Source organism: Oncorhynchus keta, unplaced genomic scaffold, assembly GCF_023373465.1.
Source record: "Oncorhynchus keta strain PuntledgeMale-10-30-2019 unplaced genomic scaffold, Oket_V2 Un_scaffold_2522_pilon_pilon, whole genome shotgun sequence".
Lineage (NCBI taxonomy): Eukaryota > Metazoa > Chordata > Actinopteri > Salmoniformes > Salmonidae > Oncorhynchus > Oncorhynchus keta.
The window spans coordinates 100,285-119,445 of NW_026290884.1; the positions used below are offsets into that span (position 1 = coordinate 100,285).

Consider the following 19,161-nt stretch of genomic DNA (forward strand, 5'->3'; position numbering starts at 1 on the left):
CACCAAGTGGAGCATCTGGCCTCATCACACCAAGTGGAGCATCGGGCCTCATCACACCAAGTGGAGCATCGGGCCTCATCACACCAAGTGGAGCATCAGGCCTCATCACACCAAGTGGAGCATCACACCAAGTGGAGCATCAGGCCTCATCACACCAAGTGGAGCATCAGGCCTCATCACACCAAGTGGAGCATCAGGCCTCATCACACCAATGTAGCATCACACCAATGGAGCATCACACCAAGTGGAGCATCTGGCCTCATCACACCAAGTGGAGCATCTGGCCTCATCACACCAAGTGGAGCATCGGGCCTCATCACACCAAGTGGAGCATCGGGCCTCATCACACCAAGTGGAGCATCAGGCCTCATCACACCAAGTGGAGCATCACACCAAGTGGAGCATCTGGCCTCATCACACCAAGTGGAGCATCTGGCCTCATCACACCAAGTGGAGCATCGGGCCTCATCACACCAAGTGGAGCATCGGGCCTCATCACACCAAGTGGAGCATCGGGCCTCATCACACCAAGTGGAGCATCGGTCCTCATCACACCAGTGGAGCATCACTCCAAGTGGAGCATCCAGCCTCATCACACCAAGTGGAGCATCAGGCCTCATCACACCTATGGAGCATCACACCAGTGGAGCATCACACCAAGTGGAGCATCAGGCCTCATCACACCAAGTGGAGCATCAGGCCTCATCACACCAAGTGGAGCATCAGGCCTCATCACACCAATGTAGCATCACACCAATGGAGCATCACACCAAGTGGAGCATCGGGCCTCATCACACCAAGTGGAGCATCGGGCCTCATCACACAAAGTGGAGCATCAGGCCTCATCACACCAAGTGGAGCATCAGGCCTCATCACACCAAGTGGAGCATCAGGCCTCATCACACCAAGTGGAGCATCGGGCCTCATCACACCAAGTGGAGCATCGGGCCTCATCACACCAAGTGGAGCATCGGGCCTCATCACACCTAGTGGAGCATCGGGCCTCATCACACCAAGTGGAGCATCGGGCCTCATCACACCAAGTGGAGCATCGGGCCTCATCACACCAAGTGGAGCATCGGGCCTCATCACACCAAGTGGAGCATCTGGCCTCATCACACCGAGTGGAGCATCTGGCCTCATCACACCGAGTGGAGCATCACACCGAGTGGAGCATCTGGCCTCATCACACCAAGTGGAGTAAATACTTTCTCAACACTTATTTTTTATTTAAACTGCATTGTTGGTTAAGGGATTGTAACTCAGCATTTCACTGTTGTATTCGGCACATGTAAAAAAAAAAAGAAGAAAGAAAATGATTTGATTAAAGAAAAAATCTTTGTCCAGTTCGAGGTGAGTAATCACTGTCCTGATGTCCAGAAGACTTGGTTCAGAGCATGTAAAACAGCATCTCTCTGTCTCTCTCTCTCTCTCTCTCTCTGTCTCTCTGTCCCTCTCTCTCTCTCTCTCTCTCTCTCTCTCTCTCTCTTCTCTCTCTCCCTCTCTCTCTCTCTCTCTCTCTCTCTCTCTCTTCTCTGTCTCTCTCTCTCTATTCTCTGTCTCTCTCTCTCTACTCTCTCTCTTCTCTCTCTCTCTCTTTCTCTCTCTCTCTTCCGCTCTCTCTTTCTCTCTCTTCTCTCTCTCTTCTCGCTCTCTCTCTCTCTTCTCTGTCTCTCTCTCTCTCTTCTCTCTCTCTTCTCTTGCTCTCTCTTTCTCTCTCTCACTCTCTCTTTCTCTCTCTTCCGCTCTCTCTTTCTCTCTTTTCTCTCTCTCTTCTCGCTCTCTCTCTCTCTTCTCTGTCTCTCTTCTCTCTCTCTTCTCCCGCTCTCTCTCTTCTCTCGCTCTCTCTCTTCTCTCGCTCTCTCTTTCTCTCTCTCGCTCTCTTTCTCTCTCTTCTCTGTCTCTCTCTCTCTCTTCTCTCTATGTTTCTCACTCTCTCTTTCTCTCTCTCGCTCTCTCTTTCTCTCTCTTCCGCTCTCTCTTTCTCTCCTCTCTCTCTTCTCGCTCTCTCTTTCTCTCTCTTCCGCTCTCTCTCTCTCTCTCTCTTCTCTGTCTCTCTTCTCTGTCTCTCTCTCACTCTCTCTCTGTCTCTCTCTTCTCTCTCTCTTTCTCGCTCTCTCTTTCTCTCTCTCACTCTCTCTTTCTCTCTCTTCCGCTCTCTCTCTCTCTCTCTTCTCTGTCTCTCTCTCTTCTGTCTCTCTCTCTCTTCTCTGTCTCTCTCTCTCTCTCTCTCTCTTCTCTGTCTGTCTCTCTCTCTCTTCTCTGTCTGTCTCTCTCGCTCTCTCTTTCTCTCTCTCTTTCTCTCTCTTTCTCTCTCTTTCTCTCTCTCTTCTCGCTCTCTCTCTCTTCTGTCTCTCTCTCACTCTCTGTTTGTCTCTCTCTCTTCTCTCTCTCTCTCTCTCTCTCTCTTCTCGCTCTCTCTCTTCTCTGTCTCTCGCTCTCTCTCTTCTCTGTCTCTCTCTCACTCTCTGTTTGTCTCTCTCTCACTCTCTGTTTGTCTCTCTCTCTCTCGCTCTCTCTCTCGCTCTCTCTTTCTCTCTCTTCTGTTCTCTCTTTCTCTCTCTTCTATCTCTCTTTCTCTCTCTTCTATCTCTCTTCTCACGCTCTCTCTTTCTCTCTCTCTCAATTAAATTCAAGGGGCTTTATTGGCATGGGAAACATGTGTTAACATTGCCAAAGCAAGTCTCTCTCTCTCTCTCTCTCTCTCTCTCTCTCTCTCTCTCTCTCTCGCTCTCTGAGAGGAGAAGCCAGCTAGCTTACCTATTGATTCCTTAAAAAGCCTTTTCTCATTATTTCCCAGTGCAGGCCAAGGTAGCCAGCCATGATGGGTTGGGGGGGAATGTAAAGGGTTTACTTGTTTTAAATGGCAAACTGAGAAAGCTGTGGTGTTTGAGTCACCATTAGCAGTTCTGTTTTCTTCTTCTTTCTCCAGTAAGCTTTCAGAAGAAGCACGCTAAGACTGAAAAAAAACCCACGTCTACCAATGGCAGGTGAGGAAGGGAGATAAAGGTTGCCATTGACAACCGAGAGGGGGTGACGTGCCCTGTCAGTACAGTATGTGCCCTGCAGAAGTGCATTTTAGAAATATTATGCAGCATCGATTGGACAGGCTATATTAACTACAGCCTTCAGTGGTGTGAAGTTTCCCCTACATTATCTACAGCCTTCAGTGGTGTGAAGTTTCCTCTACATTATCTACAGCCTTCAGTGGTGTGAAGTTTCCTCTACATTATCTACAGCCTTCAGTGGTGTGAAGTTTCCTCTACATTATCTACAGCCTTCAGTGGTGTGAAGGGCCCTCTACATTATCTACAGCCTTCAGTGGTGTGAAGTTTCCTCTACATTATCTACAGCCTTCAGTGGTGTGAAGTTTCCTCTACATTATCTACAGCCTTCAGTGGTGTGAAGTTTCCCCTACATTATCTACAGCCTTCAGTGGTGTGAAGTTTCCTCTACATTATCTACAGCCTTCAGTGGTGTGAAGTTTCCTCTACATTATCTACAGCCTTCAGTGGTGTGAAGTTTCCTCTACATTATCTACAGCCTTCAGTGGTGTGAAGTTTCCCCTACATTATCTACAGCCTTCAGTGGTGTGAAGTTTCCTCTACATTATCTACAGCCTTCAGTGGTGTGAAGTTTCCTCTACATTATCTACAGCCTTCAGTGGTGTGAAGTTTCCTCTACATTATCTACAGCCTTCAGTGGTGTGAAGTTTCCTCTACATTAACTACAGCCTTCGGTGATGTGAAGTTTCCTCTACATTATCTACAGCCTTCAGTGGTGTGAAGTTTCCTCTACATTATCTACAGCCTTCAGTGGTGTGAAGTTTCCTCTACATTATCTACAGCCTTCAGTGGTGTGAAGTTTCCTCTACATTATCTACAGCCTTCAGTGGTGTGAAGTTTCCTCCACATGATCTACAGCCTTCAGTGGTGTGAAGTTTCCTCTACATGATCTACAGCCTTCAGTGGTGTGAAGTTTCCTCTACATTATCCACAGCCTTCAGTGGTGTGAACATTATCTACAGCCTTCAGTGGTGTGAAGTTTCCTCTACATTATCTACAGCCTTCAGTGGTGTGAAGTTTCCTCTACATTATCTACAGCCTTCAGTGGTGTGAAGTTTCCTCTACATTATCTACAGCCTTCAGTGGTGTGAAGTTTCCTCTACATTATCCACAGCCTTCAGTGGTGTGAAGTTTCCTCTACATTATCCACAGCCTTCAGTGGTGTGAAGTTTCCTCTACATTATCTACAGCCTTTAGTGTTGTGAAAATTCCCCGATTACCCTTTTCCCCTTCCTCCCTCCTTGTCTTCTAAGAAGGGGAGATTTATTTTGCAAAACATTGAGACAATAGTTTTTTCTTCAGTAAAAATGGGATTTTTGGAGGAAAACTCCTTCCCCAGGGCAGAGGTAAAGCATGGAGAGAAGACCAGTATTAGGATGCAGAGACGATGTCCCTTGCCTCTCCTCTCCTCGCTTATCCCTCTCCTCGCCTCGCTAGCGGCCTTGCCGGCCCGAATCAGAGGAACACGAGGGAGGGATACCAGATTGGTTCAGAATGAATTATTAGCCTCACCTTCATGGAAGATTAAACTAATCCATCCACATGTTGCCAGGGCTTCTCCTGAACACTACTGCTTCTAAACACAGTTCTACCCTCTGAACACAGTTCTGCCCTTCTAAACACAACTCTACCCTTATAAACACGGTTCTACCCTTCTAAACACAGTTCTACCCTTCTAAACACAGTTCTACCCTTCTAAACACAGTTCTACCCTCTGAACACAGTTCTACCCGTCTGAACACAGTTCTACCCTCTGAACACAACTCTACCCTTCTGAACACAACTCTACCCTTCTGAACACAGCTCTACCCTTCAAAACACAGCTCTACCCTTCTGAACACAGTCCTACCCTTCAAAACACAGCTCTACCCTTCTGAACACAGCTCTACCCTTCTGAACACAACTCTACCCTTCTGAACACAACTCTACCCTTCTGAACACAACTCTACCCTTCTGAACACAGCTCTACCCTTCAAAACACAGCTCTACCCTTCTGAACACAGTCCTACCCTTCAAAACACAGCTCTACCCTTCAAACACAGCTGTACCCTTCTGAACACAACTCTACCCTTCTGAACACAGTTCTACCCTTCTAAACACAGCTCTGCATAAGCGAGAGAGAGATATTAGATGAGATTTTATTAGTCCCATGTACAGGGACGCAGATGTAGTTGCATGGTACAGTGAAATTCTTCAGCTGCGAGTTCCGACACTGCAGGTGTGAATAAAACATGCAAACTTTAAATAATAATATTTACATATTTACAACGAAAGAGAGAGAGATCATCTGGGAGAGAACAGTTTAGTAATACAGTAGACCTGATCGACAGCTTTCTGTTCCCTCCACTGTGTGGACAGGAGAAGACTAGTTGTCTGTTACCTCCACTGTGTGGACAGGAGAAGACCAGTTGTCTGTTACCTCCACTATGTGGACAGGAGAAGACTAGTTGTCTGTTACCTCCACTGTGTGGACAGGAGAAGACCAGTTGTCTGTCTGTTACCTCCACTGTGTGGACAGGAGAAGACTAGTTGTCTGTTATCTCCACTATGTGGACAGGAGAAGACTAGTTGTCTGTCTGTTACCTCCACTGTGTGGACAGGAGAAGACTAGTTGTCTGTCTGTTCCCTCCACTGTGTGGACAGGAGAAGACTAGTTGTCTGTTACCTCCACTATGTGGACAGGAGAAGACCAGTTGTCTGTCTGTTCCCTCCACTGTGTGGACAGGAGAAGACTAGTTGTCTGTTCCCTCCACTATGTGGACAGGAGAAGACTAGTTGTCTGTTACCTCCACTATGTGGACAGGAGAAGACCAGTTGTCTGTTCCCTCCACTGTGTGGACAGGAGAAGACTAGTTGTCTGTCTGTTACCTCCACTATGTGGACAGGAGAAGACCAGTTGTCTGTTACCTCCACTGTGTGGACAGGAGAAGACTAGTTGTCTGTCTGTTACCTCCACTATGTGGACAGGAGAAGACTAGTTGTCTGTTACCTCCACTGTGTGGACAGGAGAAGACTAGTTGTCTGTCTGTTCCCTCCACTGTGTGGACAGGAGAAGACTAGTTGTCTGTTCCCTCCACTATGTGGACAGGAGAAGACTAGTTGTCTGTTACCTCCACTATGTGGACAGGAGAAGACCAGTTGTCTGTTCCCTCCACTGTGTGGACAGGAGAAGACTAGTTGTCTGTCTGTTACCTCCACTATGTGGACAGGAGAAGACCAGTTGTCTGTTACCTCCACTGTGTGGACAGGAGAAGACTAGTTGTCTGTCTGTTACCTCCACTATGTGGACAGGAGAAGACCAGTTGTCTGTTACCTCCACTGTGTGGACAGGAGAAGACTAGTTGTCTGTGTGTTACCTCCACTATGTGGACAGGAGAAGACTAGTTGTCTGTTACCTCCACTGTGTGGACAGGAGAAGACTAGTTGTCTGTCTGTTACCTCCACTGTGTGGACAGGAGAAGACTAGTTGTCTGTTACCTCCACTGTGTGGACAGGAGAAGACTAGTTGTCTGTCTGTTACCTCCACTGTGTGGACAGGAGAAGACCAGTTGTCTGTTCCCTCCACTATGTGGACAGGAGAAGACTAGTTGTCTGTTCCCTCCACTATGTGGACAGGAGAAGACCAGTTGTCTGTCTGTTCCCTCCACTATGTGGACAGGAGAAGACTAGTTGTCTGTTCCCTCCACTGTGTGGACAGGAGAAGACTAGTTGTCTGTTCCCTCCACTGTGTGGACAGGAGAAGACTAGTTGTCTGTCTGTTACCTCCACTGTGTGGACAGGAGAAGACTAGTTGTCTGTTCCCTCCACTATGTGGACAGGAGAAGACTAGTTGTCTGTCTGTTCCCTCCACTATGTGGACAGGAGAAGACTAGTTGTCTGTTCCCTCCACTGTGTGGACAGGAGAAGACTAGTTGTCTGTTCCCTCCACTGTGTGGACAGGAGAAGACTAGTTGTCTGTCTGTTCCCTCCACTGTGTGGACAGGAGAAGACTAGTTGTCTGTCTGTTACCTCCACTATGTGGACAGGAGAAGACTAGTTGTCTGTCTGTTACCTCCACTGTGTGGACAGGAGAAGACTAGTTGTCTGTCTGTTACCTCCACTATGTGGACAGGAGAAGACTAGTTGTCTGTTCCCTCCACTGTGTGGACAGGAGAAGACTAGTTGTCTGTTCCCTCCACTATGTGGACAGGGGAAGACTAGTTGTCTGTCTGTTCCCTCCACTATGTGGACAGGAGAAGACTAGTTGTCTGTCTGTTACCTTCACTATGTGGACAGGAGAAGACTAGTTGTCTGTTCCCTCCACTGTGTGGACAGGAGAAGACTAGTTGTCTGTTCCCTCCACTATGTGGACAGGGGAAGACTAGTTGTCGGTCTGTTACCTCCACTGTGTGGACAGGAGAAGACTAGTTGTCTGTCTGTTACCTCCACTGTGTGGACAGGAGAAGACTAGTTGTCCGTTCCCTCCACTGTGTGGACAGGAGAAGACTAGTTGTCTGTTCCCTCCACTGTGTGGACAGGAGAAGACTAGTTGTCTGTTCCCTCCACTGTGTGGACAGGAGAAGACTAGTTGTCTGTTCCCTCCACTGTGTGGACAGGAGAAGACTAGTTGTCTGTCTGTTCCCTCCACTGTGTGGACAGGAGAAGACTAGTTGTGTGTTACCTCCACTATGTGGACAGGAGAAGACTAGTTGTCTGTCTGTTCCCTCCACTATGTGGACAGGAGAAGACTAGTTGTCTGTTCCCTCCACTATGTGGACAGGAGAAGACTAGTTGTCTGTTACCTCCACTGTGTGGACAGGAGAAGACTAGTTGTCTGTCTGTTACCTCCACTGTGTGGACAGGAGAAGACTAGTTGTCTGTCTGTTCCCTCCACTGTGTGGACAGGAGAAGACTAGTTGTCTGTTACCTCCACTATGTGGACAGGAGAAGACTAGTTGTCTGTTACCTCCACTATGTGGACAGGAGAAGACTAGTTGTCTGTTATCTCCACTATGTGGACAGGAGAAGACTAGTTGTCTGTCTGTTACCTCCACTGTGTGGACAGGAGAAGACTAGTTGTCTGTCTGTTCCCTCCACTGTGTGGACAGGAGAAGACTAGTTGTCTGTCTGTTACCTCCACTGTGTGGACAGGAGAAGACTAGTTGTCTGTTACCTCCACTATGTGGACAGGAGAAGACTAGTTGTCTGTCTGTTACCTCCACTGTGTGGACAGGAGAAGACTAGTTGTCTGTTCCCTCCACTGTGTGGACAGGAGAAGACTAGTTGTCTGTCTGTTACCTCCACTGTGTGGACAGGAGAAGACTAGTTGTCTGTCTGTTACCTCCACTGTGTGGACAGGAGAAGACTAGTTGTCTGTTCCCTCCACTGTGTGGACAGGAGAAGACTAGTTGTCTGTTACCTCCACTATGTGGACAGGAGAAGACTAGTTGTCTGTCTGTTACCTCCACTATGTGGACAGGAGAAGACTAGTTGTCTGTTACCTCCACTATGTGGACAGGAGAAGACTAGTTGTCTGTTACCTCCACTATGTGGACAGGAGAAGACTAGTTGTCTGTCTGTTAGCTCCACTATGTGGACAGGAGAAGACTAGTTGTCTGTCTGTTACCTCCACTATGTGGACAGGAGAAGACTAGTTGTCTGTTACCTCCACTATGTGGACAGGAGAAGACTAGTTGTCTGTCTGTTACCTCCACTATGTGGACAGGGGAAGACTAGTTGTCGGTCTGTTACCTCCACTATGTGGACAGGAGAAGACTAGTTGTCTGTCTGTTACCTCCACTATGTGGACAGGAGAAGACTAGTTGTCTGTCTGTTCCCTCCACTATGTGGACAGGAGAAGACTAGTTGTCTGTTCCCTCCACTATGTGGACAGGAGAAGACTAGTTGTCTGTTCCCTCCACTATGTGGACAGGAGAAGACTAGTTGTCTGTTCCCTCCACTATGTGGACAGGGGAAGACTAGTTGTCGGTCTGTTACCTCCACTATGTGGACAGGAGAAGACTAGTTGTCTGTCTGTTACCTCCACTGTGTGGACAGGAGAAGACTAGTTGTCTGTCTGTTACCTCCACTGTGTGGACAGGAGAAGACTAGTTGTCTGTCTGTTACCTCCACTGTGTGGACAGGAGAAGACTAGTTGTCTGTCTGTTACCTCCACTGTGTGGACAGGAGAAGACTAGTTGTCTGTTACCTCCACTATGTGGACAGGAGAAGACTAGTTGTCTGTCTGTTCCCTCCACTATGTGGACAGGAGAAGACTAGTTGTCTGTTACCTCCACTATGTGGACAGGAGAAGACTAGTTGTCTGTTACCTCCACTATGTGGATAGGAGAAGACTAGTTGTCTGTTACCTCCACTATGTGGACAGGAGAAGACTAGTTGTCTGTTCCCTCCACTGTGTGGACAGGAGAAGACTAGTTGTCTGTTACCTCCACTATGTGGACAGGAGAAGACTAGTTGTCTGTCTGTTACCTCCACTATGTGGACAGGAGAAGACTAGTTGTCTGTTCCCTCCACTGTGTGGACAGGAGAAGACTAGTTGTCTGTTCCCTCCACTGTGTGGACAGGAGAAGACTAGTTGTCTGTCTGTTACCTCCACTGTGTGGACAGGAGAAGACTAGTTGTCTGTCTGTTACCTCCACTGTGTGGACAGGAGAAGACTAGTTGTCTGTCTGTTACCTCCACTGTGTGGACAGGAGAAGACTAGTTGTCTGTTCCATCCTGTGTGGACAGGATAAGACTAGTTGTCTGTCTGTTACCTCCACTGTGTGGACAGGAGAAGACTAGTTGTCTGTCTGTTACCTCCACTGTGTGGACAGGAGAAGACTAGTTGTCTGTTAGCTCCACTATGTGGACAGGAGAAGACTAGTTGTCTGTCTGTTCCCTCCACTATGTGGACAGGAGAAGACTAGTTGTCTGTTACCTCCACTATGTGGACAGGAGAAGACTAGTTGTCTGTTACCTCCACTATGTGGATAGGAGAAGACTAGTTGTCTGTTACCTCCACTATGTGGACAGGAGAAGACTAGTTGTCTGTTCCCTCCACTGTGTGGACAGGAGAAGACTAGTTGTCTGTTACCTCCACTATGTGGACAGGAGAAGACTAGTTGTCTGTCTGTTCCCTCCACTATGTGGACAGGAGAAGACTAGATGTCTGTTCCCTCCACTGTGTGGACAGGAGAAGACTAGTTGTCTGTTCCCTCCACTGTGTGGACAGGAGAAGACTAGTTGTCTGTTACCTCCACTGTGTGGACAGGAGAAGACTAGTTGTCTGTCTGTTCCCTCCACTGTGTGGACAGGAGAAGACTAGTTGTCTGTCTGTTCCCTCCACTGTGTGGACAGGAGAAGACTAGTTGTCTGTTACCTCCACTATGTGGACAGGAGAAGACTAGTTGTCTGTTACCTCCACTATGTGGACAGGAGAAGACTAGTTGTCTGTTCCCTCCACTGTGTGGACAGGAGAAGACTAGTTGTCTGTCTGTTACCTCCACTGTGTGGACAGGAGAAGACTAGTTGTCTGTCTGTTACCTCCACTGTGTGGACAGGAGAAGACTAGTTGTCTGTTACCTCCACTATGTGGACAGGAGAAGACTAGTTGTCTGTTACCTCCACTATGTGGACAGGAGAAGACTAGTTGTCTGTTACCTCCACTATGTGGACAGGAGAAGACTAGTTGTCTGTTACCTCCACTATGTGGACAGGAGAAGACTAGTTGTCTGTTCCCTCCACTGTGTGGACAGGAGAAGACTAGTTGTCTGTCTGTTACCTCCACTGTGTGGACAGGAGAAGACTAGTTGTCTGTCTGTTACCTCCACTATGTGGACAGGAGAAGACTAGTTGTCTGTCTGTTCCCTCCACTGTGTGGACAGGAGAAGACTAGTTGTCTGTTACCTCCACTATGTGGACAGGAGAAGACTAGTTGTCTGTTCCCTCCACTGTGTGGACAGGAGAAGACTAGTTGTCTGTCTGTTACCTCCACTGTGTGGACAGGAGAAGACTAGTTGTCTGTTACCTCCACTATGTGGACAGGGGAAGACTAGTTGTCGGTCTGTTACCTCCACTATGTGGACAGGAGAAGACTAGTTGTCTGTCTGTTACCTCCACTGTGTGGACAGGAGAAGACTAGTTGTCTGTCTGTTACCTCCACTGTGTGGACAGGAGAAGACTAGTTGTCTGTCTGTTACCTCCACTGTGTGGACAGGAGAAGACTAGTTGTCTGTCTGTTACCTCCACTGTGTGGACAGGAGAAGACTAGTTGTCTGTTACCTCCACTGTGTGGACAGGAGAAGACTAGTTGTCTGTCTGTTACCTCCACTATGTGGACAGGAGAAGACTAGTTGTCTGTCTGTTCCCTCCACTATGTGGACAGGAGAAGACTAGTTGTCTGTCTGTTCCCTCCACTATGTGGACAGGAGAAGACTAGTTGTCTGTTACCTCCACTATGTGGACAGGAGAAGACTAGTTGTCTGTTACCTCCACTATGTGGACAGGAGAAGACTAGTTGTCTGTCTGTTCCCTCCACTATGTGGACAGGAGAAGACTAGTTGTCTGTCTGTTCCCTCCACTATGTGGACAGGAGAAGACTAGTTGTCTGTTACCTCCACTATGTGGACAGGAGAAGACTAGTTGTCTGTTACCTCCACTATGTGGATAGGATAAGACTAGTTGTCTGTTACCTCCACTATGTGGACAGGAGAAGACTAGTTGTCTGTTCCCTCCACTGTGTGGACAGGAGAAGACTAGTTGTCTGTTACCTCCACTATGTGGACAGGAGAAGACTAGTTGTCTGTCTGTTCCCTCCACTGTGTGGACAGGAGAAGACTAGTTGTCTGTTCCCTCCACTGTGTGGACAGGAGAAGACTAGTTGTCTGTTCCCTCCACTATGTGGACAGGAGAAGACTAGTTGTCTGTCTGTTCCCTCCACTGTGTGGACAGGAGAAGACTAGTTGTCTGTTCCCTCCACTGTGTGGACAGGAGAAGACTAGTTGTCTGTTACCTCCACTGTGTGGACAGGAGAAGACTAGTTGTCTGTCTGTTCCCTCCACTGTGTGGACAGGAGAAGACTAGTTGTCTGTCTGTTCCCTCCACTGTGTGGACAGGAGAAGACTAGTTGTCTGTTACCTCCACTATGTGGACAGGAGAAGACTAGTTGTCTGTCTGTTACCTCCACTGTGTGGACAGGAGAAGACTAGTTGTCTGTTACCTCCACTATGTGGACAGGAGAAGACTAGTTGTCTGTCTGTTACCTCCACTATGTGGATAGGAGAAGACTAGTTGTCTGTCTGTTACCTCCACTGTGTGGACAGGAGAAGACTAGTTGTCTGTTACCTCCACTATGTGGACAGGAGAAGACTAGTTGTCTGTCTGTTACCTCCACTGTGTGGACAGGAGAAGACCAGTTGTCTGTTACCTCCACTATGTGGACAGGAGAAGACCAGTTGTCTGTTACCTCCACTGTGTGGACAGGAGAAGACTAGTTGTCTGTCTGTTACCTCCACTGTGTGGACAGGAGAAGACTAGTTGTCTGTTATCTCCACTATGTGGACAGGAGAAGACTAGTTGTCTGTCTGTTACCTCCACTGTGTGGACAGGAGAAGACTAGTTGTCTGTCTGTTACCTCCACTGTGTGGACAGGAGAAGACTAGTTGTCTGTTACCTCCACTATGTGGACAGGAGAAGACTAGTTGTCTGTCTGTTACCTCCACTGTGTGGACAGGAGAAGACTAGTTGTCTGTCTGTTACCTCCACTGTGTGGACAGGAGAAGACTAGTTGTCTGTCTGTTCCCTCCACTATGTGGACAGGAGAAGACTTGTTTCTTCATACATGGTTTTAGCTTCTCGCTTTTCCCTCTTTGTTGTTGTGGAAGTGAGACCAATAAAAGAAGAAGAAAAGTAATGATATAAAGAAGGGTTAAAAACCATAATGAAAAGGTCTGCAGTCCTCAGCTGCCAGTACCTACCTTCTGTTGAAAAGGTCAGGGTCTCTGAACCTGGCGTCCCTGTCGTAGACAAAGTGTTCCTGTGTGATGGTGACGCTGTGGTCCAGACTGTAGTTCTTACTGATGGTCACAACAGGATAACCCATCTGGAGGGTCCAGCAGTCCATCACCTCCTTAATGTTGATGTCCTTCCCTTCCTTCTGCATGGCCTGGGGGGGGATATGGGGAATCAATTAACCAATTAACCAGTTAATCAGTCAGACGTTGGTCTGTCGGTCAAATCATATCAAATGTTATTGGTCACTTTCACATATCTTACAGATATCGCAGATGCAGCGAAATGCTTGTGTTTCATCTCCAACAGTACAGTAATACATAATGCTTGTGTTTATAGCTCCAACAGTACAGTAATACATAATTATTGTGTTTATAGCTCCAACAGTACAGTAATACATAATGCTTGTGTTTATAGCTCCAACAGTACAGTACAGTAATACATAATGCTTGTGTTTATAGCTCCAACAGTACAGTAATACATAATGCTTGTGTTTATAGCTCCAACAGTACAGTAATACATAATGCTTGTGTTTATAGCTCCAACAGTACAGTAATACATAATGCTTGTGTTTATAGCTCCAACACTACAGTAATACATAATGCTTGTGTTTATAGCTCCAACAGTACAGTAATACATAATGCTTGTGCTTATAGCTGTGAGGGGAACGGCACCTCAGTACCTCCAGGCTCTGATCAGGCCCTACACCCAAACAAGGGCACTGCGTTCATCCACCTCTGGCCTGCTCGCCTCCCTACCACTGAGGAAGTACAGTTCCCGCTCAGCCCAGTCAAAACTGTTCGCTGCTCTGGCCCCCCAATGGTGGAACAAACTCCCTCACGACGCCAGGACAGCGGAGTCAATCACCACCTTCCGGAGACACCTGAAACCCCACCTCTTCAAGGAATACCTAGGATAGGGTTAAGGGTAAGTAATCCTTCTCACCCCCCCCTTCTCACCCCCCAACAAGATTTAGATGCAAGTGGCTGTTCCACTGGTTGTCATAAGGTGTATGCACCAATTTGTAAGTCGCTCTGGATAAGAGCGTCTGCTAAATGACTTAAATGTAATGTAAATGTAGCTCCAACAGTACAGTACAGTAATACATAATGCTTGTGTTTATAGCTCCAACAGTACAGTAATACATAATGCTTGTGTTTATAGCTCCAACAGTACAGTAATACATAATGCTTGTGCTTATAGCTCCAACAGTACAGTACAGTAATACATAATGCTTGTGTTTATAGCTCCAACACTACAGTAATACATAATGCTTGTGTTTATAGCTCCAACAGTACAGTAATACATAATGCTTGTGCTTATAGCTCCAACAGTACAGTACAGTAATACATAATGCTTGTGTTTATAGCTCCAACAGTACAGTACAGTAATACATCATGCTTGTGTTTATAGCTCCAACAGTACAGTAATACATAATGCTTGTGTTTATAGCTCCAACAGTACAGTAATACATAATGCTTGTGTTTATAGCTCCAACACTACAGTAATACATAATGCTTGTGTTTATAGCTCCAACAGTACAGTAATACATAATGCTTGTGTTTATAGCTCCAACAGTACAGTAATACATAATGCTTGTGTTTATAGCTCCAACAGTACAGTAATACATAATGCTTGTGTTTATAGCTCCAACAGTACAGTAATACATAATGCTTGTGTTTATAGCTCCAACAGTACAGTAATACATAATGCTTGTGTTTATAGCTCCAACAGTACAGTACAGTAATACATAATGCTTGTGTTTATAGCTCCAACACTACAGTAATACATAATGCTTGTGTTTATAGCTCCAACAGTACAGTAATACATAATGCTTGTGCTTATAGCTCCAACAGTACAGTACAGTAATACATAATGCTTGTGTTTATAGCTCCAACAGTACAGTAATACATAATGCTTGTGTTTATAGCTCCAACAGTACAGTACAGTAATACATAATGCTTGTGTTTATAGCTCCAACAGTAAAGTAATACATAATGCTTGTGTTTATAGCTCCAACAGTACAGTAATACATAATGCTGGGTAGCGTCAAGAAGTTAATAGAAAAGCCTATATAATGTACATATGAAGGTGTTTAGCTTGTCGGGAGGCGAGGATATGAAGGTGTTTAGCTTGTCGGGAGGCGAGGATATGAAGGTGTTTAGCTTGTCGGGAGGCGAGGACATGAAGGTGTTTAGCTTGTCGGGAGGCGAGGATATGAAGGTGTTTAGCTTGTCGGGAGGCGAGGACATGAAGGTGTTTAGCTTGTCGGGAGGCGAGGACATGAAGGTGGTTAGCTTGTCGGGAGGCGAGGATATGAAGGTGTTTAGCTTGTCGGGAGGCGAGGACATGAAGGTGGTTAGCTTGTCGGGAGGCGAGGATATGAAGGTGTTTAGCTTGTCGGGAGGCGAGGATATGAAGGTGTTTAGCTTGTCGGGAGGCGAGGATATGAAGGTGTTTAGCTTGTCGGGAGGCGAGGATATGAAGGTGTTTAGCTTGTCGGGAGGCGAGGATATGAAGGTGTTTAGCTTGTCGGGAGGCGAGGATATGAAGGTGTTTAGCTTGTCGGGAGGCGAGGATATGAAGGTGTTTAGCTTGTCGGGAGGCGAGGATATGAAGGTGTTTAGCTTGTCGGGAGGCGAGGACATGAAGGTGTTTAGCTTGTCGGGAGGCGAGGATATGAAGGTGTTTAGCTTGTCGGGAGGCGAGGATATGAAGGTGGTTAGCTTGTCGGGAGGCGAGGATATGAAGGTGTTTAGCTTGTCGGGAGGCGAGGATATGAAGGTGTTTAGCTTGTCGGGAGGCGAGGACATGAAGGTGTTTAGCTTGTCGGGAGGCGAGGATATGAAGGTGTTTAGCTTGTCGGGAGGCGAGGATATGAAGGTGTTTAGCTTGTCGGGAGGCGAGGATATGAAGGTGTTTAGCTTGTCGGGAGGCGAGGACATGAAGGTGGTTAGCTTGTCGGGAGGCGAGGATATGAAGGTGTTTAGCTTGTCGGGAGGCGAGGTCATGAAGGTGGTTAGCTTGTCGGGAGGCGAGGATATGAAGGTGTTTAGCTTGTCGGGAGGCGAGGATATGAAGGTGTTTAGCTTGTCGGGAGGCGAGGATATGAAGGTGTTTAGCTTGTCGGGAGGCGAGGATATGAAGGTGTTTAGCTTGTCGGGAGGCGAGGATATGAAGGTGTTTAGCTTGTCGGGAGGCGAGGATATGAAGGTGTTTAGCTTGTCGGGAGGCGAGGATATGAAGGTGTTTAGCTTGTCGGGAGGCGAGGATATGAAGGTGTTTAGCTTGTCGGGAGGCGAGGATATGAAGGTGTTTAGCTTGTCGGGAGGCGAGGATATGAAGGTGTTTAGCTTGTCGGGAGGCGAGGATATGAAGGTGTTTAGCTTGTCGGGAGGCGAGGATATGAAGGTGTTTAGCTTGTCGGGAGGCGAGGATATGAAGGTGTTTAGCTTGTCGGGAGGCGAGGATATGAAGGTGGTTAGCTTGTCGGGAGGCGAGGATATGAAGGTGTTTAGCTTGTCGGGAGGCGAGGATATGAAGGTGTTTAGCTTGTCGGGAGGCGAGGATATGAAGGTGTTTAGCTTGTCGGGAGGCGAGGACATGAAGGTGTTTAGCTTGTCGGGAGGCGAGGATATGAAGGTGTTTAGCTTGTCGGGAGGCGAGGATATGAAGGTGTTTAGCTTGTCGGGAGGCGAGGATATGAAGGTGGTTAGCTTGTCGGGAGGCGAGGATATGAAGGTGTTTAGCTTGTCGGGAGGCGAGGACATGAAGGTGTTTAGCTTGTCGGGAGGCGAGGATATGAAGGTGTTTAGCTTGTCGGGAGGCGAGGATATGAAGGTGTTTAGCTTGTCGGGAGGCGAGGATATGAAGGTGTTTAGCTTGTCGGGAGGCGAGGACATGAAGGTGTTTAGCTTGTCGGGAGGCGAGGATATGAAGGTGTTTAGCTTGTCGGGAGGCGAGGACATGAAGGTGTTTAGCTTGTCGGGAGGCGAGGATATGAAGGTGTTTAGCTTGTCGGGAGGCGAGGATATGAAGGTGTTTAGCTTGTCGGGAGGCGAGGATATGAAGGTGTTTAGCTTGTCGGGTGGCGAGGACATGAAGGTGTTTAGCTTGTCGGGAGGCGAGGATATGAAGGTGTTTAGCTTGTCGGGAGGCGAGGACATGAAGGTGTTTAGCTTGTCGGGAGGCGAGGATATGAAGGTGTTTAGCTTGTCGGGAGGCGAGGATATGAAGGTGTTTAGCTTGTCGGGTGGCGAGGATATGAAGGTGTTTAGCTTGTCGGGATGCGAGGATATGAAGGTGTTTAGCTTGTCGGGAGGCGAGGATATGAAGGTGTTTAGCTTGTCGGGAGGCGAGGATATGAAGGTGTTTAGCTTGTCGGGAGGCGAGGACATGAAGGTGTTTTGATTGTCGGGAGGCGAGGATATGAAGGTGTTTAGCTTGTCGGGAGGCGAGGATATGAAGGTGTTTAGCTTGTCGGGAGGCGAGGATATGAAGGTGTTTAGCTTGTCGGGAGGCGAGGACATGAAGGTGTTTAGATTGTCGGGAGGCGAGGATATGAAGGTGTTTAGCTTGTCGGGAGGCGAGGATATGAAGGTGTTTAGCTTGTCGGGAGGCGAGGATATGAAGGTGTTTAGCTTGTCGGGTGGCGAGGATATGAAGGTGTTTAGCTTGTCGGGAGGCGAGGATATGAAGGTGTTTAGCTTGTCGGGAGGCGAGGATATGAAGGTGTTTAGCTTGTCGGGATGCGAGGACATGAAGGTGTTTAGCTTGTCGGGAGGCGAGGATATGAAGGTGTTTAGCTTGTCGGGAGGCGAGGATATGAAGGTGGTTAGCTTGTCGGGATGCGAGGACATGAAGGTGTTTAGCTTGTCGGGAGGCGAGGATATGAAGGTGTTTAGCTTGTCGGGAGGCGAGGATGAAGGTGTTTAGCTTGTGGGAGGCGAGGACATGAAGGTGTTTAGATTGTCGGGAGGCGAGGATATGAAGGTGTTTAGCTTGTCGGGAGGCGAGGATATGAAGGTGTTTAGCTTGTCGGGAGGCGAGGATATGAAGGTGTTTAGCTTGTCGGGAGGCGAGGATATGAAGGTGTTTGCCTTGTCGGGAGGCGAGGATATGAAGGTGTTTAGCTTGTCGGGAGGCGAGGATATGAAGGTGTTTAGCTTGTGGTGGCTTGTCGGGTGGCGGATATGAAGGTGTTTAGCTTGTCGGGAGGCGAGGATATGAAGGTGTTTAGCTTGTCGGGAGGCGAGGACATGAAGGTGTTTAGCTTGTCGGGAGGCGAGGATATGAAGGTGTTTAGCTTGTCGGGAGGCGAGGATATGAAGGTGTTTAGCTTGTCGGGTGGCGAGGATATGAAGGTGTTTAGCTTGTCGGGATGCGAGGACATGAAGGTGTTTAGCTTGTCGGGAGGCGAGGATATGAAGGTGTTTAGCTTGTCGGGAGGCGAGGATATGAAGGTGTTTAGCTTGTCGGGAGGCGAGGACATGAAGGTGTTTAGCTTGTATGGACATGAAGGTGTTTTGATTGTCGGGAGGCGAGGGATATGAAGGTGTTTAGCTTGTCGGGAGGCGAGGATATGAAGGTGTTTAGCTTGTCGGGAGGCGAGGACATGAAGGTGTTTAGCTTGTCGGGAGGCGAGGACATGAAGGTATTTAGATTGTCGGGAGGCGAGGATATGAAGGTGTTTAGCTTGTCGGGAGGCGAGGATATGAAGGTGTTTAGCTTGTCGGGAGGCGAGGATATGAAGGTGTTTAGCTTGTCGGGAGGCGAGGATATGAAGGTGTTTAGCTTGTCGGGAGGCGAGGATATGAAGGTGTTTAGCTTGTCGGGAGGCGAGGATATGAAGGTGTTTAGCTTGTCGGGATGCGAGGACATGAAGGTGTTTAGCTTGTCGGGAGGCGAGGATATGAAGGTGTTTAGCTTGTCGGGAGGCGAGGATATGAAGGTGGTTAGCTTGTCGGGATGCGAGGACATGAAGGTGTTTAGCTTGTCGGGAGGCGAGGATATGAAGGTGTTTAGCTTGTCGGGAGGCGAGGATATGAAGGTGTTTAGCTTGTCGGGATGCGAGGACATGAAGGTGTTTAGCTTGTCGGGAGGCGAG

General features: G+C 47.9%; 1 pseudogene; it reads right to left on the reverse strand.

Annotated features, from left to right (window-relative positions):
- LOC127928255 (thyrotropin-releasing hormone-degrading ectoenzyme-like) overlaps window positions 1-19,161 on the reverse strand; it is a 196,328-nt pseudogene that overhangs the window by 98,031 nt on the left and 79,136 nt on the right.